The following is a 19,837-nucleotide window of genomic DNA, read 5'->3' as shown; positions in this document are numbered from 1 at the left end:
CTGCTCTTTGTAAAACCACCTTTTTTCCTCACATAATTTACCCAATTCTGTTGAAGTTCCAGAATTTGAAATCCCACATTCCTCAGGGTCCAGAGGTAATCTCAACTGCTGAAAAACACAGAGAAAAAGAAAAAAAGCAAAGTCTGGTTGTCTGGGTAATGTCTGATACTAATAAGGCTCAGTAAATACATTCTTCGATTCCCTTATTCAACTGTATCGACTGTCAGTGGCCACTGAATTAATATGGCATTTAGTCATATGCAATTGACTTTTTCCTCTGTGTCTTGCTTACCTGGTGTATTGTAAATTTCTAGGAGCAGGAAACCGTACCCTGATGTCTTGAACTCCATGTAGTGATAGCACAGTGCTATAAATACAACAGCTCAAATAAAATTGATGGCCAAATTTATTTAACACATTGCATGAATTATTTTGTTTATCTCACATGACAACTCCATAAAGTTGATATTATTGTTCCTATTTTACACGTTAGGAAACTGAAATGCGGAGATGTAACTTATTAGAGATATCATAGACAATAGTGGTTGGTTCAGGACTGGAATGGAAACAGTTGAGACCAAAGTCCGTTTCTAACCACCCTGCTATGTTTCTTCCTGGTAGGGGAGATGAATGAATGCATGCATGAAAGAAAGCAGTCATGTATTATAAAGCATCTCTAAATATTAGAAAATTTGTCCTACCTAAAAAGAAATTTCCTTTTTCTTAAATTAAAGTCCATTCTTAAACTGCCAAATCTGTTTGCACTTTTCATTTTCTTTTTAAATGCCTGCCTCTACATACTTTTTTGATGAAATTTGAGCAATATAGTTCACACTTCAGTTCAGTTTTGCAACAGAATATTGAACAAACACCACGAGCACAACTGTATGCTAGCCACTGTGGGAGAAAAGACATAAATGAGTGTGTATTACCTTCCCTTCAGGAGATTACTATTTAATAAAGCCAGATAAGTACATAATGATCAAACCAAAGATTGTGGTAAGTAATAGACACACAAATACCTGTGACAAATTTGTGAAAGGGAGAGAAAGACTTTAAGATTCCACTTTTGGTTTCTCTTTTGCAATAATCTCTTGTCGCCTGATTTATTACTTCAAAAAAGTATCTTTCTCACAATTCTGCTTTAGCTAAAGCAGTTTCTTAGGCCTTTCTGGAAAATCACAGTGACTGTTGTGTCTAACTTGAAATTACAAGTAACTTGCTAAGGTTTTATGAGCATTAAAAAAAATTATACTATTTCAACCAATAGGATAAAATAGGTGTGATAAATTGTAAATTCTTCAGTGAGCTAATTCTGAGGGTAAGATTCTGCAAAATATTATAAACCTTTTGATAAGAGTTGATAAATTAGATGGTTTGATCATAATCTATCATTGAAATATCCATGTGGACTCAGAGAAGAATCATTTATAATGCATTTGGGCATAACAGATACCACAGGCCGTGATATAATATGAATTTCCTTAGAAATGTATTTATCATTCACAATGTTGTATTGAAGTGTACTTGGCTCAGGAATGTGTTTTCTTTACTCTTCCACCCGTATGATAACCTAACAAGAACTATTTTTTGCATCCAGTGCTAAGTTAATAAATTATTCCATATCCCAAAGACTATAATCCCAGGGGCAGCAGTTGTTCCTCTGTATTTGGCATCTTGTGAGAAAATGCATAGATTGACTGGTCATGATGATTATGAGATTATAGTTTGTTTCTGTTCTTAGTAATGCTAATGATAGCTGACATTAGATTGAGTATCTAAAAATTGGTACCCCACGTGATTCTTGATTATATGGTAATAATTATAGTTATTACTATATTATAAATAATATGTCATATATATAATATATTGACTGATTAAATGCCTACCATTTGCCGTCACTTTGCAAAGAACTTTATCTTTTCTTGATCTCATTTTCCCCATAACAACCCCATAAGGTAAATTTTATTATTGGTCCCATTTTACAGATGCTAAATCTAAAGGTTATAGAAATAATATCTCCAAAACCCAAATTTTTAACTTCTAAATTTATAGTGCTTTCACACTAGAGCCCTTCTTTCTAATAATTTTAGATATTCCTGTCTTGTTGGAACCCCAAGTTCTGTTGATTTGGACACAGTAGAGAAGGTTGCTTTTAGCTCTTTGGTTTTATAGCCAGGAAGAACATAGTCAAAATTATGCTTCAAGTGGAGTAGATGAGAGGGAAGAGAAGCAGCTCAGCTAAAAAGCTTTCCTTGAAAAGCTTCCCCAGATCAACAAACCTGCGGCTGCAGCTCCAGGTGAAAAGGACTCTTCTCTTACTAAGAGGAGCCGCAGCGGCAGCGGCAGCCCTGCCATTCTCTGGGTCCCCGTTCATTAGTAGTCAAGGTTTTCATTGTGCTCAGCAAAACAGTCACAGAAAATAAATGTGCCGCACAGATGGGCCCATAGAAAATCTACTTGATGTATTCTTGAAAATTCACAGCTAAATGACTTTGAAGAGATGGGGGTTATTGTGTCCATGATTAAAATGAGGTGTGGCATGAATCTTTCAGATACAACGCTTTCCCTGTAGAGCTTTTTAAGACTGATAAGGTGCAAAGTGGTAGCTGGCCTCTGGCTCATGGATGTTCCATGGCTTATTGAACCATTCCCCTGATGATGAAGTGCATTTCAAGTATATTTGCTTTATACAAACTTAAACTTGAAGAACGATATAAAATAAATCTTTTTCATTTTGTATAAGCTGGAGCCTTTCATTTAAGGATTTTTCAGCTTGGATGTTTGAAAGGAATTAGATCAATTAGATAGAAGAATTAGATCAATGTTTCCTTGGACCACCGATACCACCCACACCAGAATTTTCTGATGTTGTCTGGGTTGCTTGTTAAAAATGCACTCTACCCCATATAGACATTGGAGTAGAAAGTAGAAATCCTCACTTTTAACAATTACCCCAGGTTACTCTTATGACCAGTAAGTCACATTTTATGTGAATTTGAAATAGTGCAATTCAAATATAATAAAACAAGATGTATATTATATGCAAAATTTGAAACTATATGATTCCCTCAAATTACAAAAAATTAGTTAAGATTTGCAATTTTAAAGCTGCCAATCGAGATGAATTATAAATTTTACCATCTGCAACACTTGTTTAGTTGGTAATTTCAAGTACCTGTTTTTTTGTATCATTGAACTACATTTTTTTTTACATTAAATAATATTGGTAATTATTGCTATGCTGCTGTTATATTCCTCGTTGCTGTGTATTTTATATATTATAACCATACCATCCAGGTATTCATTAAATGACAATGCTGTCTCTCATGTTGAAAAATCCCTCAAATCACTAACATTGACAAAGAAGTTACATGTAATGATGGTACTTTTGTGAAGAAGTTCTAACAATCATCACGTGCCCTATATTGTTAATTTGGGATAGTGGCTTCTGTAACGTATTAGAAACAATGTTGAGAAAATTAAAAATGGAAATAAAACAAACATATGCTACTAATGGTTGCAGATCTATATTTCTATGGGAAAGTTTCCCTTGAATTGTGTGAGTTTTGAATTATGTCAGCTCTTCAAGAATTACGATTTGCATAAAAAAGACCCACCCACAGATTAGAGTTTGAAAACCACTACAAAGCTGGTGGTGAATTTTTAGCCAACTTGGCCACTGTAGGCTTTGTTTACAAGGATTGATATTTAGGACAGAAGCCGGATAATGGGCCTACTATTCTAGTAACTCAACATCAGAATCAAGGGATACAAGACCATGTTGGTGATAAGCTCAGGAGGAAACTTCATGTGGCAGTCTCCAGGGAAGCCATTCACATTGTAGTCCATATGGATGGCATGTTTTAGAGCCAGCCAAAGCTGTGGCCCTAAAGCAGTTATGTGCTGGTAAATGTTTAGCAACTGACTCCAAGATTGAAGGAGCCCTAATCTGTAGCATTTGCCAGTCCTTAGGACGCAAATACTCCCACCATGACCAACCTCAAGCCACCAACCGGACGTCAATCAGGTCACGGAATTCCTGCAAATTTAACAGTCAGCATTTCTGAGCTAGTGCTAGCTGGCTGCAACATCCCACTGCCTGAAGGGATCTACAGGCAGGAGAAAACGATGTAGTCAGTTCTTAATTATCCAGAGGTAGATTAACCCTTTTGTGGGCTAATAAAAGTTATAGTTCAGAACCTTCCCCGATTTCTTGCATTTTAGAGGCACAAAATATAAGACTCTCCCTTTCTTTTCTTAGCCAGCTTTGTTCCTTGTCTGTACATCAGTACCACTGTCACAATATTGTATTTGGATATGTAAGAAATATTCTCTAGCTATCTTTATTCCTTTAGGAGCAGAAGAAATATGTGTGTGGGGCTTCCAATTAAGTAGACTTGACATTCTGATTTGATTAGCAATGATGGACCCTGGGGTTGGAGATTGGCCTTAGATATGGTGTCACATGCAGCAGAGGAAGGGAGACTAAGGAGTCCATTGATTGAATAAGATGAATTCACTGAAGTTGAGTTTGCAGCAGACAGATTTACCTTATCATGCAGACATAGATCTTAGCTAGGGGGCTCTCTCCAGATTGCACTGTGCTATAACCACACCAGTGCATTTTCTCCTTCTCCCTTTCTTTGTAAGTCTCTTCCCTTGCCAGTCTCCTGGCCTGGGTTTTGATTGCCTACCATCCCTTCATTTCTTTCTGCTTCTTTCTTAGATTATTTATATAGTTCTCGCTAGGAATGTTTCATCTTCTAGAATAAGATGGATCAGAGAGAGGTGCTGCCTTCCTTAGAAATTCCTCCTCTTCATTACATCTCCACATCCATCTCTTACTGCCCTTCAAGACACAGTTCAAATAGTACCTCCTCCTCCCTGATCACTCTGGGCAAACACAATCTTACCCTGCGTCACACTGTCTTAGCAGTGGTTCACAACCCTCAGTGTGCATGGAAATCACTTGAAAAGCCTTTGAAAAACAGTCAATGTTTAGATGCCACCAGAGATTCAGAATTAATTGGTCTGGCGGTGGCGTGGGTATCAGCGTGTTTTCCAAAAGGACCCCTGGTAACACTAATATGCAGCCAGAGTTGAGAATCGCTGTCTTATGATATGATATTCTATTTTTTCCACAACTCAAAAGCAGTGTAGAATCCATAAAGTGCATAAAAGTAAGGATGGATATCTAGGTGAAAAGAGCTTGTACATTCAACTGAAGGTGGCTGACAGCTCCCAGGCAGCCCCTATATTGAGCCTGGCGCTCCAGAAGGGCAGTCTCTGGAGTAAGAGCTTGGCAAGACTCAGAAGCCATTTCCTGGGATTCGAGTAATCTTGGAACTGAAATCCATCATAGGGGGATGTAGTCCAATGCCTCACATTAAAGAGAAAGAAATTTAAGCCTGAAGATGCTTTCCCAGTGTCCCAAGTGACTCTCCTAAGATGGTGAAACCTATGGTTGAAAGGTCAAGATGTGAGCTACTATTTTTAGAATGCATACACTGGGCCAAACCATTTTATATGTATTAACTATTTTTTCATATATCAATGCTTCTTTCCCTTTTATTGCTTAGTAGTATTCTACAGTATTGATATACCACAGTTGGTTTATCTTCAATCTCTTTTTTAATGGCTTTATTGATATACAATTTACATATCATACAGTTCACCTGTTTAAAGTGTACAATTAATGATATCTACAGAATGGTACAACCATCACCATAATCTGATTTAGAACACTTTTTAGCTCTTTAAAAAGAAAATTTGTACCCATTAACTCTCACAACAACCATAGGAGATGGGTTCAGTGTTACTTTGCTTGATTACAGGACTGAGACAGAGGGAGGTTAAGCAACTCGCTCAATGTCACGCTTCTGGTTAAGGGTGAGACCAGAATGAAGAACTAGGTGATCAAGTTCCAAAGTCCCCACGAAGAACTAGAGACAGTCTGGTGTGCATTTCACCCGCTCTAGACAAAAAGTAAATGGATAGATTTCTTTTTCCCCTGGAAATCATTTATGGGGACAGGATTTCACCAGGTACGAGAAGGAACCGAGATAAGCCTCAAAGTCTTTGAGTCTCCAGCAAAGTCTTGCCCTGGCCCATTGAGTCATTGTGTCCAGGCTGCCATGTGCTCTCTTGCAAGCCTGGTACTTACATTCGACATTGTCTACATACTATTTAGTATTCTCCTTCTACAGTGCAACATCCTTGAGTATGAGGACCGCGAACTATGCATCTTTTTTTCCTTCATCCTGCCTAACACCATATTTAGCCCATATACTAAGTCTTCATAGATACTTGGAACACATGAATAAATGAATGGTTCCTGGTAATGCTGCAGTGTGACATCTAGATAGCAGGTATTCTAGCTGTTTACATCATTAAAAGATTATTGTGGAAGATTCCGAAAATTATGTGTCACAGATAACAGAAAAATATACTTTGTTTTATCTAACTTGTGCACTTCATGGTAAATTATTGGTATTACTTAGTTTGGTCATTTAAAAATGTGTAATATACATACTTTTATCCTTTTTTAGGTTTCTTTTTGAAAAATACTGACCTTCAAATGGTAAAGGCTTTGTCATGACTTCTTAATGAGTTTCCCAGAAAGAACCATGAGTTCCTGATGTATTTTACTCATAATTATACCTTATGATTGTGTTTAGAAGAGTAGGTGGCCTGAGTCACAAATTCTAGCAGAATCCTTTGGAGTTTTAATTACACAGCACTGCCACCTAGCATCGACCACACAGGCTTTTTTTATTACAAAAAGAATTGAGGCTTCTCTGTATTTAAAATATTATTAAGGAGATCAGCTTGCAATCTTTTAAGAAGTAAGGACCGAGATTACTTCGGGAAGTATTTGCAGCAGCTTCCGACTGACGTTGTTTACTTGAAAACCCTTGTGTTTGGGAGTGAATTGGTGTCAATGAAGAAAGGGGCTGTGGAATCTGCTGAAGAGTTTCAAATGTCAGAGCTGCATATTCATGAGCTGCAGGCACCTGTGGCCATGCTGTCTTCCTGCAGATTCCTGGTGCCGCAGTCTTCAGAAGGGCACTGGAGGTGGTTTCCAAATGGCATTGTTGTTTATTTGCATATAAATAAATATATAAAGGAAATAGTGGGGGGTGGGGAATGAATGCACGCAGAATTATTTCAGGGGAAGAAAAAATCTCCATCCTCCTTCAAGAGAATGCCAGCTTGAACCGACACTCTGGCCTGGAGTTGATGATGCCCTGCGAATCTGGATCCCTTTGGTTGACAGTGTGGTAAGCAGATTTCCTCTGCCAGCCTGGGAAGTCAGTAGAAGCTGGCTAGAGGAAAAATAGAAAACTTTAGTCGTCTTGGCCTTTTCTATTGGGTGTCCCGCAACGTGATGGACAGTGTGATTGCAGGAAGTTCTCAATCTTCTCAGTTCCCAAACTGTGCTTAAAAAAACACATCAAAACAAATCAATAGTATTTAAGAGGGGGAAAACATCGCCCTTAGATTGATGCTTTACATAATGAGCCCTTTATGAAATGTAATGCCAACTGTTAATCAATAGACATGCCAGAACAGCCTCTAATACAAACTTGTAGAGTTTTTTTTTAATTAATCCTTATTAAAAATATTGACTTGTTGTGACTTGCTGGGGCTGCTCCCGGCTCTGTTTTTTATCCTAATTAGGAGGTTACGCTACACTGCTTAGGCTGCAGATAATAATGTAATGATTATTGTCTTCAAACCTGAGAATCAATATAAGATACTATCAAATTGTGCCAAGTGTCACAATTATGAAAATTACTTGAGATTTTAGAAGGTTTCCAAGAGCGAGATTTTTTTCTGTCTTATACTTTTTTTTTTCTTCCAGTTTGCTTATTTCTACAGTTATCTCCGGATTGGATAGGTGAAAAAGTTTTTATCTTTTCCTGAAGGGTTTTCTCAAATCACTGTATTTTAATATGCCATCTTCCAAAGGAACTGCCATCTTCCTTGATGATGTTTTAAAGGATTCCCTCTCCCCAACTTCTCATACCTCAAAAGGCATTTGTGCCTTAAACTTGGCAAAAGTTCTAGTATGAAAGGAAAATTAGAACATCTGAAGTTTTTACCAAGGGGTGCCACTGTTGAAAGACACATAAGAAAGAAAAATAAATGAATAAAAGTGGGAGGACAGGTTGCTTTTCTAAGAAACTCAGAATGTAAGAATTGGGAAGGATGTAATAATTGCAATAAGAATAATAAGAGTTAAGATGTATATAGCACTTCCTAACACAAACCGGATATTGTTCTAAGTTCCTTGTACACATGGACTCATTTAATACTCACATAGTCCTAAAAGCATGGTGCTGTCTGTAGCCCTATTTTACAGATGAGGCCATTGAGGCCAGGAGACTTGACTTTACTCCTCCAAAGTCTCATAGGAAGAAGCAGAGCAAAGATTAGGAAGCCAAGCCTCTGGCTTTCAGGTCTGTCAGTGCTATTAACCGCTGAGATAATTGAGACCATCTGTGAAGCACCGCCTCCTCGTTTTGCCATTGAGGAAGCTGGGTGGAGCTCAGCAAATTTAAATGACTTATCTCAAGGCGGCAGCCAATAGTAAACTGTTGGATATCCCGTGTTAACATAGATAGCAAATCTTGATCCCTTCCAACCTCCAGGTTGGTCTTTATCCCTGAGATGTTCAGACCAGGGGTGGCAGGCAATATTGGACAAAGCCCGTGAGTCCCAGCCTCCTGGCATCAGTGTTCCCAGTCTCCTCATGACCGGCTCTTTACAGAGTCATTGTTCCTACGAAAATTAGGGAGGGGTAGTAATGGGAGGGAGCCCCACTGTTTAGCTCTATGTTTGTGAATAAGAAAAATGTTTTCCTTCTATAGCCTCTTTAGAGACAATTAAGCATTAGCTTTTGTGGGATGCTAAATTATGAGTGAATTTAGTTTAAAGTATGTGAACCATGCACCCTTTGAAATTTGCCTGAAAAGGCTCATTATAAAACTAATGCTATGAAAAAGCACTCCCTTTCAGATTAGGGAAAGCACCTGAATGGTTTTCATAAGTGGCTGCGCATCATTTGAAAGCATCCTAGTGTTGCCTCAAACGCTTTCAACATACCTTTCAACTAGGAAATTTCACATTCAGCATATCTGCAGTTCTACAAGACTTTCAATAATATTTAAATTGGTTAACTGTATTTCTTTTATATCTGTTTTAATGCTTTTATTGATTTGAGGTAGATAAACTTGGTTGTGCATGAAATCTTATTTTTCCACACAAAGGAGAGATGATTTGAGGGTATAGGAGGAGAACCGTACCTCTAAATCTGGCCAGACCTCTGAAATGCAAGGGTTTCGGTCAGATAGAAGTTTTCTGAGGCCTTTGAACTATACTGGTACTGACTCTAACGTTTATTTTCCCAAAACTCAGTGCTGCAAAAGCGGCCCTGGATGACATCTCTTTATTAAAGTTCACAGGGAAAGAAAAGACTCTCGTGTACCGGTGTGAGAAAAATAAATGCTTCTCTTAAAAACCCAGGGTTTTTTTTTGCTTTTTTAGTTCTTTTTGGTAGCTTATCGACGCTATGATTCTTATAGCCAATGGTGTTAGACTGTTTTAGTCACGAGGAAGCTGAAAAACAAATCTGTGGACATTTCAGCTACTGTGTGCAAGAATATAAAATAAAAAACTTTTTAAAAGACCGCATTTTATAAGCCAAACCAAGGACATAGCCCATTTTACTTTACTGCTTACACATAGACATCCGAGTAGATTATTGCATCACGAATAAGAATTGATGTGTGACACAGGAAGCCCTGAGCTGCACGAGGGGTACGTACGTTCTTGGCAAGTTTCTGCATCATGTATAGAGCAGGGAATACATGGCAGAGTCAAGAGAGCTCCTCGGGACTGGGTTCAAATCTCAGCTCTGCCACGCTACCTCGTTACTTCAGGCTTAGCAAATTACACTACCCCTTGGAGCTTCAATTTCTTCACCTGAAAAATGGGATGATATTAATCTTATATGAACAGATGAATGAGAATCTCTGCCACAGCTCTTTTTTGAACACCTTCTGCGTGTCATACACTTTATAAGAGTCGGAGATGCAGCTGCAATCAAGATGGACATGATTCCTGCCTTGCTGAGTCTTACAGTCTAATTGGGGGAATGAATTGGGAAGACAAATGTGAAGGCTGGTGCCTATAAGCTCCACACACTATAAATAGCCAGATACAGCAAATGAAAAGAAAAGCAATGGAAAAAATGTTTTGGAGTTAGGATGCTGAAGTGACGTATTTGGTGCTTTATGCCTAGGACTGAGCTAGTAAGGTGAGCACAGAAAACAGAGCCATGATGGCACTCGTATGCAAAAGAGAGGCAAGAAGAGGAGACAAAGTCTCCTGTGTCTGTGTGACCCTGTAGATGGCTGCTTTCCGTTGGCTCATAACAGGTCAAGTTTTCCTCTTCAATTCCTTTGCTAGTGTTCTTCTTAAGGGATCCAAGGAAAACCAAATACCTGCAATTAGTGCTTTGTGCATTAGAGAAAATGTTTAGTGACATTCTCACATTTAATTTTAGCAACAATTCTAAGCAATGTGGTGAAATAGAGTAAAACACTAATTTTGCATGTGAGGAAAGATGGATTTGTTCAAGGCCATACAATCAGTGAGTGGTGGAAGGCAGAAATTCAGTTCTCCAGGAATCTCCTGCTCTGCAATTTATCTTCTCTGTGCATCCAAATTCTGCGCTTAATCTCTCAGATTAAATGTACTTGTTAAAGACAGACAGATACAGCATGACTAGATATCGTGGGTAAGTTGAAGATGACTATCACCTCTATCTAGACTTCTATTTGGGAATCCAAATAGAAAATCTATTTGGAAATCCAGTAAGGAGAGTAAACACAGTAAAAAAGATTATTGAAATTTCATATTTTATAAAAAGTCAGTGCATAGCTCTGAATTTTGGGCTTTTGGGGTTATAAAATAAACACTATTTATCCCAATGTTAAGGCTGGCTAAGAACTGTTTTCCGAGGAAAAATTTGGCCCTGCCTAAAGGAACCTTCTTTTCCCAATTGCCACTAGAGATGGAATCAGCATCTCAAACACTTGTCTTAATTTGGATTTTTGTTTTTAATAAGGAGACCAGAACTATCCCTCTACGCAGATCATGGTCAAGCAAATGAGTCTGCTCTTAATTAGCAAAAGAAAGTATTGACACACCAGGCCCTCATGTTTAAAGACAGTCTTAAGTTTTTACAAATCATTGTCCAAAACACAGTCACAAGAAATAATATTTATGGAAGAGTATCTGAAGGACATTCATTCTCTAAAATTGGTGTTCTGAATAATTGCACAGTTTAGGCTCCTTGTAGAATTGCTTTGCAAAATTGGGTTTTGTCAAGCTAGTAGACTACACTGATGGAAACTTTAAGAAACAGTGTAAGAAAACACATTGTTAGACATAACAATGACTCAGCAGGAGATGTTGTCTATCACAGCTAAAAGTTTCCCTTTTTGTAAGGATCCATGAGTGTCTGGAAAAAATGGACTGCTTTTATCTTATGGAGACTGTATAGTACCTTTGTTTCTCTCTTTGCTTTGGCTGCTAGGAAACGTGGACTGAAATAAACCCATGGTCTTCCTTAAGCCTTTCAACAGGACTCTCGTATCCCAGTTTGAAACGTTACCCTTACCCTCATGCCTTTCTGCTGTTATTTACTATCTACTCTTACATTCCTTCAGCTTTAATTCCCTCGATATTTATTTTATTCTAAAACCATTTTGAAAGCTCCTTCAAATCTTCTGTAAAGCAACATGGGAAGTGAAGAAATATGTGGATACGTAGACCCATAAATTATAGCCATTTGATCTTTCCTTGTGTACCATTGTTTCATGTATGATTTAAATAATATATAAAGTCTGGAAGAAGCTTAGAAAAGGGAGAAGTAAGACTAGACATTGGCAAGAAAATAGTCTTTGAGTAGAATTTTCGACCTGGTTGCGCTTCAGAATCATCAGTAGAGATATTTAAAAAATGCGGATTATTGGATCCTATCAACAAATATTCTGATAGTTTAGATCTTGGGTGGGGCCCTGGCATCTTCATTTAATCAAGCTTTGCAGGAAATGTTGATGCGATGAAAGCGTTTAATGAGTAAGAACCTGCTAGAATAATAAAATGTATATAGAAATGCAATGTGAATTAGTTCAATAGCCGAATATAAGCTTACTTGAACTGAAGGAAAATTGCTTTAAATTTACCGAGCATGTGCTAAGCTCCTACAATATGCAAAGCTCTATGGTAGGTTATAGCAGAGAATTTTCAAGCTGCTTTAGTGTCACAGGGCAAATTGAATAATGTCTTTCCTTTATTGCATTATCACCACCATCATCCAAAAACATATGTTGAAAACTTACTCTAGCAAAGCACTCTGCTATGTGCTAGAGACATAAAGTACTCTAAGATAGTGCCCTTACAGTCAAGGAGAGTCAGCTGCTTGGACAGACAGGACATGTACATAAAAAAAGATAATTAACGATGCCAGGTGGCATATGCTAAGTGCCAAATCAGTGGCGGCCACAATAGATACTCTGTGGGTTCGGGGAGGGAGAACATCATTGCGGGCTCCAGGGTTGGAAGCCTGATAGAGAAGGTGGAACATAAAAGCTTGACCTTGCTTGTTTGTATAGAAATTAGATAAATATTTTTCTAAAAGTCAGTGTGTCTGCAGCTGGCTGCCTGCTCATGCAGACTTACTCAAAGCTTATTTTAAAAATAGAAGGCCATATCATTGTATGTATAACTATGGGTTTTAGCTAATTAATGCCCCCTCTTCCTTTTTTTCTTTCTTTATTCATTTAGAGCTCAAGGTCTAAAACTGTTAAGCAGGAAACCAGTTGGAAATATATATTTTAGAAATGGCTTAAAGCCCTGAGCTACCTATAAAATTCTATCTATTTATGAAGATCAGCATTTTCACTAGAATTTCAACCCTGCCTTGGATTGACTACTGTTTATCAGACACTTGATTCTATTTCAGTCTAAAGGCAAATCTACTTTATTACAATTAGGGAGAGTGAGATTGTGCTTAACAATTTTTTCCATTATAAAAATAAAAAAATGCTTGTTAACCTGAAATGTATTCAGTTAATATGGCAAGAAAGCACTTGATTTCATTTTTCCCCTATGTATAAAAAGTATTGAGAAGGATTTGTTGTTATAGTGACTCAACAAAAAATATCTCAGCCAAGATTGAAAGCTAGCATCAATAAGACGGAAGCATAATTTCCAACAGAAGTCTTTTACTCCACAGAACTCTCAATATGTGTATGACAGCCTGATATGGAGGGCATGATTTATAGAGTAATCTGAAAATTAATAAACAATTATATCAGGAAGTGAAATGGTGTTATAAAAAGAAAAAAAGAACCTTATGGTTTTTTTATGAGCATGGGTAAAAATCCATGAAAACACTAAAAAATGCCCAGATGCTTTCTATCAAGCGAGTAAAGAGCACTTTAAAATGTCTCTGATAGAACTCGGTACAGAGAAAATGGCATTGGTCTAACTTTAATAAGTGGAGAGTTAGAAATAACACAGGAGACTGCTTCCCTCGCGTTCCCAGCTCTAACTCTGTCTTTGTGTATCCAGATGAAACAGGAAGAATCTGGTCCATAATGAGTCCTCGCACCCAGGCTGAGGGCAAACAAATCCAATTTCTAAAATTCTTTTTCAAACAGAATTTCCTCCTGTCTCTTCCTCTAGATTTGGAATCATCCTTCATTTTTACTCCTTCTTTTTCTAACTCCAGAGCTGAAGGACTTCATTACGGTAACAGTGAAGAACGTGTCCTTGAAGCTGAGGAGTCTTTGAAGGTTCAACAGTTGAGGTTTTTTGTCATCATTGTTTAAAGGCTAGACTATACTTTGTTTCATCAGGACTGCTGTGCACAGACAAAATAGAGCCAAATACCATTTTGAAGCAGAAATCAACAATAACCCATTGCTTAGAAGGCAGGCTACTTGAAGAGACCAACTTGAAAATGCCAGACTTTTTATCAGACTCTGCACATCACAATTGTGAGACTCTTGTGAAAGAGGCTTATTCCATAAACTTAGCAGGAAAGGTTGATTATATTTGGCGCAAGTGGGTCCCTGATACATTTCAAAACAAATAGGTGTTTGAAGACATAAGTCACAATGTCTAAAAACTAAGCACTGTGGCTTGTCCTCCATCGTGGAAAAAGAGATGATACATTAAGGAAGAGAGAATGAACCACAACAAAATTGTGATGAAGGTGACATATGCCCCTTCCACTTTTTGCAACCATTTGAACAGACTGCACTATTTCCTCTCTACCTCTTAGTGCTTTCAATCTGTTACCACTTCTAAATGTAGCCATTTTGACAATCCTGGTCCTTTATCTATAACAATCTTTCTTCCTGGGGACCTGCTTCTATTAGTTTACTTGGGTACATGACAAAGTACTGCATGCTGGGTGGCTTAAACAACAAAATCGTATTTCCTCACAGTTCTGGAGGCTAGAAGTTCAAGATCAAGGTGTCAACAGGGTTGGTTTCTTCTGAGGGCCTCTCTCCCTGGCTTGTCGATGTGAATATCTCCCTGTGTCTTCACATGATCTTGCCTGTGTGCATGTCTGTGTCCTCACCTCCTCTTCTCATAGGGACACAAGTCATATGGGATTAGGGTCCACTCCAATGATCTCACTTAAACTTAATTACATTTTTAAAGACCACATCTCCAAATATAGTCACATTCTGAAATACTAGGGGCTAGGACTTCAACATGTGAATTTTGAGGGAACACACTTCAGCTCATAACACTCCACCCTCTGGCCCCCTAAAGTCTCTCTCTTCTCACATGCACTGCTCACCGACCTCCACCATTAGGAGTCCTTTAAATGCAGAAAACTGAATAAAACTCAATCTGGCCTTAGTAAAAAAAGAAAACTCTTGATTCACACAACTGCAAAGTTTGAGGTAGATTTATTACACCTTCAGGCACAGCTGGATCTAGGTACTCTAATGATTTTATCGGGTATTAATCTCACTCTCTGTCAGTTCTGTTTTTCTCTGGAATGGCTACATTCTCAGACAGGCTCTCCCTCATGGTTACAAGATGGCTGCCAACTGCTCCAAATTATAACCTAGCCTATTGGCAACTCCAGCAGAAAGAAAGACCACTTCTTTCTCACCTATTTTAATAAAAGTCCCAGATTCAAGTCTCATTAGTCTGGCTCAAGTACTCCATCCATTACTAAACCAATCTTGTGGTAAAGTCAATGGGATGCTCTGATGGGTGAGACCTGGGTCATATGTGTCGCTGTAAGTCAAGAGTGGAGTGAATCACATAGAATAAGAGTGAGGGAGATTTGGAGTCCCTCAGGACAATGAAGGTGCTGTTATCAGAGGCGGGAAGAAGGGAACTAAATAGGCAAAATCAATAGAGGTTCACTTCACCAGCCCTCCTTCCTCCCACCTCACAAAGGCCCAATTATTTCTCACGTTTCTACTCAGGCATCTCTTCCTCCCTGAGCTCAGTTTTAAGTCTATTCAGCAGAAGAAGCATCACATGGGACCTTATCCACATCGTAGTTATTACATGAACTTTGGGCATGCCTTTTTTTCTCTCTGGGGCATGAGATCTCTGAGGGGAATAGAATTATCATTTTATCTTTCATACGTCTACTGCCAATACAGTGCATGACATACAGGAGTCATATATGTGTCTCTGCTTGTGTGAGTGTATTTTAAGCTGCCCAACTCAATGAACCACAAATTGTGGAAGTTCTTTCTTCCATGGGAAGCAACTATCATACCTGGTATGAACAACAAAAAGGAGCTGTGTGGGAGCATCTGAGGCAAGGATATCTGTCATTGAATCAGGGGCTGAAGACACTGGCAGTGAAATAATCAAATGACTCCATTGTCAGAGGAAAATGTATGGCAGAAAGAAAGCTGAGGGTTCTCAAGCAATTTGCATTCTTTCTCTGGGCCCATTTTCCTATTTATAAAACAATCTGATATTTGGATTAAATTTTAGAAGTCTTCCAAGATCCTTTGAAGACTTCTATTCATGATTCTGTGGTGATAGTGTCATATACCAGGAGGCTGGCAGGAGGGCTGAATCCAGGAATGCACGTGGGGTAGGGATTGAGTGGTCTGTATCCTAGATCTAGGCAAGCAAGTTCTAGAATATGGGAAGTTCATGGGAGTCCCAAGAATATCCACTAGGTGGATCCGCAGGTGTCAAAAGAGAAGTAAAGATTCAACAAGAGTAGCTTCTTGCCTTCTGTCCCTTTCCATATCACTGGTTCGCTGGAATTATGTCTCTTCCACTTAGCTTGCCTATTCTTGTTTTCGATTCAAACAAAGGGAAACCTTGCTCCACTTAGTTTGCGTCTACTCTGTTCTTTCTCTGCCCTAAGAAGAAACATTATCTAAGATTAATGTCACTATTTATTTCCAGAAACCTCTCTATTTACTAATTCTCATATTAGGGGCAGATGGCATCTTGGCAGAATATTAAAAGTTTCTCTTGCACTTCCTGGGGTTTTCCTTGATCAACAAATATCTTGTGAGAAACTAGGAACCATTGTTTATTATCAGGCCATAAACTCTAACAGTATGTAATTTTAGACCCATGAGTTTTTGTTTGGAGAAACCAGTCCATTCACTTCATCATTTCATGACCCTTAGCCATGTGCCTGCAACAGGGTAGGCGCTCAATCAATGTAATTTTTGATGACTGAATGAGTGAATAAATGAGTAAATAGCTTCCACTTGAGATATCCGCATTTCATCAACTTTAAGATGTACATTTTTTCACATTTTATAATTTCTGACACAATGGATGGCAACATTCAATTACTATTGACCAAAGACCATTATAACAGAATCATCACTGTCTACATATGGTCAAAACTTTGATCGACGTGTGTACATTATCAGTAATATATGTTGAATTTAATTGTTGTCTGCCTTTAAATGCAACAACTTGACATTTCATTTAGAGATCATTTTTTTTGCTGCCCCCCAGCTCCCTGGCACCTGAGCTAACATCTGTTGCCAATCTCCTTTTTTTTTCCCCCAAAGCCCCCCCCCAGTACATAGCTGTATATTCTAGTTGTAAGTTGTTTTAGTTGAGCTATGTGGGATGCCACCTCATCCCACATACGGTGCTAGGTCCACTCCCAGGATTCCAACGGGTGAAACCCCGGGCTGCCAAAGCAGAGCATGCAAACTTAACTACCCGGCCACGGGGCCGGCCCCTAGAGAACATTTAAAGAAGGAATATTTGTCCTAGTTATTGTCTGATAATTTTCCATTTAAACCTTCTCCTAAGATCAAGAAAGCAACAACAACAAACCTGATAGGATGGATGTTTATAACAACTTGGAAGAAAATCACCAAGCTGATAGCAGAACACTATTTTAAGAAATGCTGCATCACCAACTCTTCAGCAGAGAGAGTTCTCATGTGTGGAAAACATAGGCATTTATGGCTCTTAGCCAAAAAAAAAGGAAGATTCAGAAGAATTGGACTCTGAATATGAAGTAGTGTCAGGAATTTATTTTGTTTATATCTTCCACAAAAGGATTTTACAGTTAAAATCTATATCTAAATGAGTCCTTAAGAGCTCTTTCAATAAATTCAAAAAATTTTAAGTGATAAAATATTAGTCCATAGTTTGATTGCCTACGTTTTTATTACTTCGTCATTTACAAAGTAATGGCATATCACACAATCAATAGATTTAAGGTCCTATGAGATATGGTAATATTGGTAGGAGAGATATTTTCAGGCCAAGGACCTAGTTACCATGCATCAAATCTTGCCACTTAGAATATTTCCTACTTCTCCCTGAGACTAATTAAGTTACTCTCCATGAAGATAAGCTTGGATTAGACCTGAGGGAGAGTTTCTCCAAAATTAGAATATGCTGAAGACAAGAATTAGCCGTTGAGGGAGATTGTAAATTCTTCAGCCTCTGAAATTTGCAAGGGAAATTTTTTTCGGTGCCAATGATGGTTGTTAGGGTCTGCCTATCTTTGCACGCCCAGAGCAGCCGCCTTTGTAGAGAGTATGCTTCCTTTTATGGAATAACTCGGTGAGCTGGCCTTTCCTTCTTCTGATTACCAAGGCACAAGAAAGAGAGCAAATGAGAAAGTAAGATTTGGGACTTAGCAGATTGTCTTAATCAACATATCAGAAGCCCGTGAAGGATGAAAAATAAAGTTATTTGGACTCTCACTCCACTGATCAGGAAAAGATGTTCTTGATCACAGATAAAAGTTGCTGCAGTTGCTTCAATTTCTAGTTTAGAAAATAAGAGACAGCTATTTGCTTATGATCAGATATTCTTTGAGAGAAGCGTTTTCTGGGGCCCATTGTGCATTGTATTGAGGTGTATGAAATGTAATTAGACGGCAGTATTTGCATACTTGGTTCATAAATAGAGCAATGCGCTTATATGGTTGAGTCTACAGGTCTTTCTATAAGCAGATGAAATAAATCCCAGAGAAACTGGTATCTGAGTCATTTGCCTTTCAAAATGAATACAAAAAGATCTGGTATCTTCAGGGCATCTTTACAGAGTGTCTTGTCATGTTCATTTATCTAACCATAAGCGATAATGTAGAACACCACGGCTAGTGGATGCTTCTCATTTATTTTCTAATTTGGACTGGGATAATTGGCCTTTTGTAAACTGATGCACCAGTATGTAAGAGCACCAGTTTCAACCAGACAGCTGATCCAGGTCCGGGCACAAGAGCCACACTTCAGACTCTAGAGCGGGGTTCTACATCCCTTGTTTCTCTGAGTCTGTTCTTTCTGCCAAGAACTTGCTTAGTCTTTTTCCCACCTGCCCCTACTCTTCCTTAGACATACAGTTCAGTCATGATTTTCCTCAAGACTCTTTACATAGCCCACCTCCATTAACGTTGGGTTATGCAGTTGCCATACTGCCAGTGCTTGTACCTACATTTATCTCAGGATTAACCAAAATAGGGTGTACCTTTTACTAGTCTGCATCCCCCACCAGAAGTCTGTGGGCAATCTGAGGGCATGCACGTTTACCTGCATCCAGTACTAGGTTAGCGCCAAGAATAAAAGACATCTCTTAGTAAATGGCGAAACCGTTGAGAAACGCATGTAAAGTTATTTTATATTTATTCATGGGTAAATTAATAGACTTGTCCTTGATATTCCTTATTGGAATTTTGTTGAAGTTTCTTTCTAAAAATACTTTTTCACACGCTGTTTTTTTCTGGTACTGGGTCTTCTCTTACATACTGTCATACTGATATGATTGAATAATATCACCAGCATCACTTCTCTAGAGAACATGACAGGCAACTAAGTGACTGGTAGGTGGACTTTTTTACTCCCTATTAGTCCCTCTTTATACTTATTCTTTCTAATTATTAACCCATTTCTTTAGATGTAGCACTTGGCCACGTTTGTTGCTGCTTGATTCCTCCCATTGTTTGTTGTTTTTAATGATGTCATTCCTTTGGTGAGCTTGTCCGTTTTCTTGAGTTTACTTCCACTCATTCTTGGAATGAGTGGCCACGCTCTTGCCTTCATGTGTATCAGTTAAGAAGTTTTCAGTTAAAAAAAGAAAAAGAAACCGATAATCCAGCTGTAAATAGCCTATTAATAGGTTTGTAGGGTCATAACTAGAAAGAGCAGACTTCGGGGGCTTCAGAGTTTGTTGACTGAGCCATTCATGAGATAATCAGGGAACCAGATTCTTTCTATCTTTTGATTTGCTGTCTGCACATTGGCTTTATCTCCAGCATGGCTTTTCTTTG

The 19,837-nt window shown here is 38.4% G+C and overlaps 1 protein-coding gene across 2 annotated transcripts in view; it reads left to right on the top strand.

Annotated features, from left to right (window-relative positions):
- Window positions 1–19,837, top strand: part of TENM2 (teneurin transmembrane protein 2) — a 1,159,540-nt gene that overhangs the window by 215,282 nt on the left and 924,421 nt on the right. The gene's annotated exons all lie outside the window — the stretch shown is intronic.

The sequence above is a fragment of the Equus quagga genome, chromosome 7 (assembly GCF_021613505.1).
Source record: "Equus quagga isolate Etosha38 chromosome 7, UCLA_HA_Equagga_1.0, whole genome shotgun sequence".
NCBI classification, from domain to species: Eukaryota; Metazoa; Chordata; class Mammalia; order Perissodactyla; family Equidae; genus Equus; species Equus quagga.
This window is presented reverse-complemented; position numbering and strand designations above follow the sequence as displayed.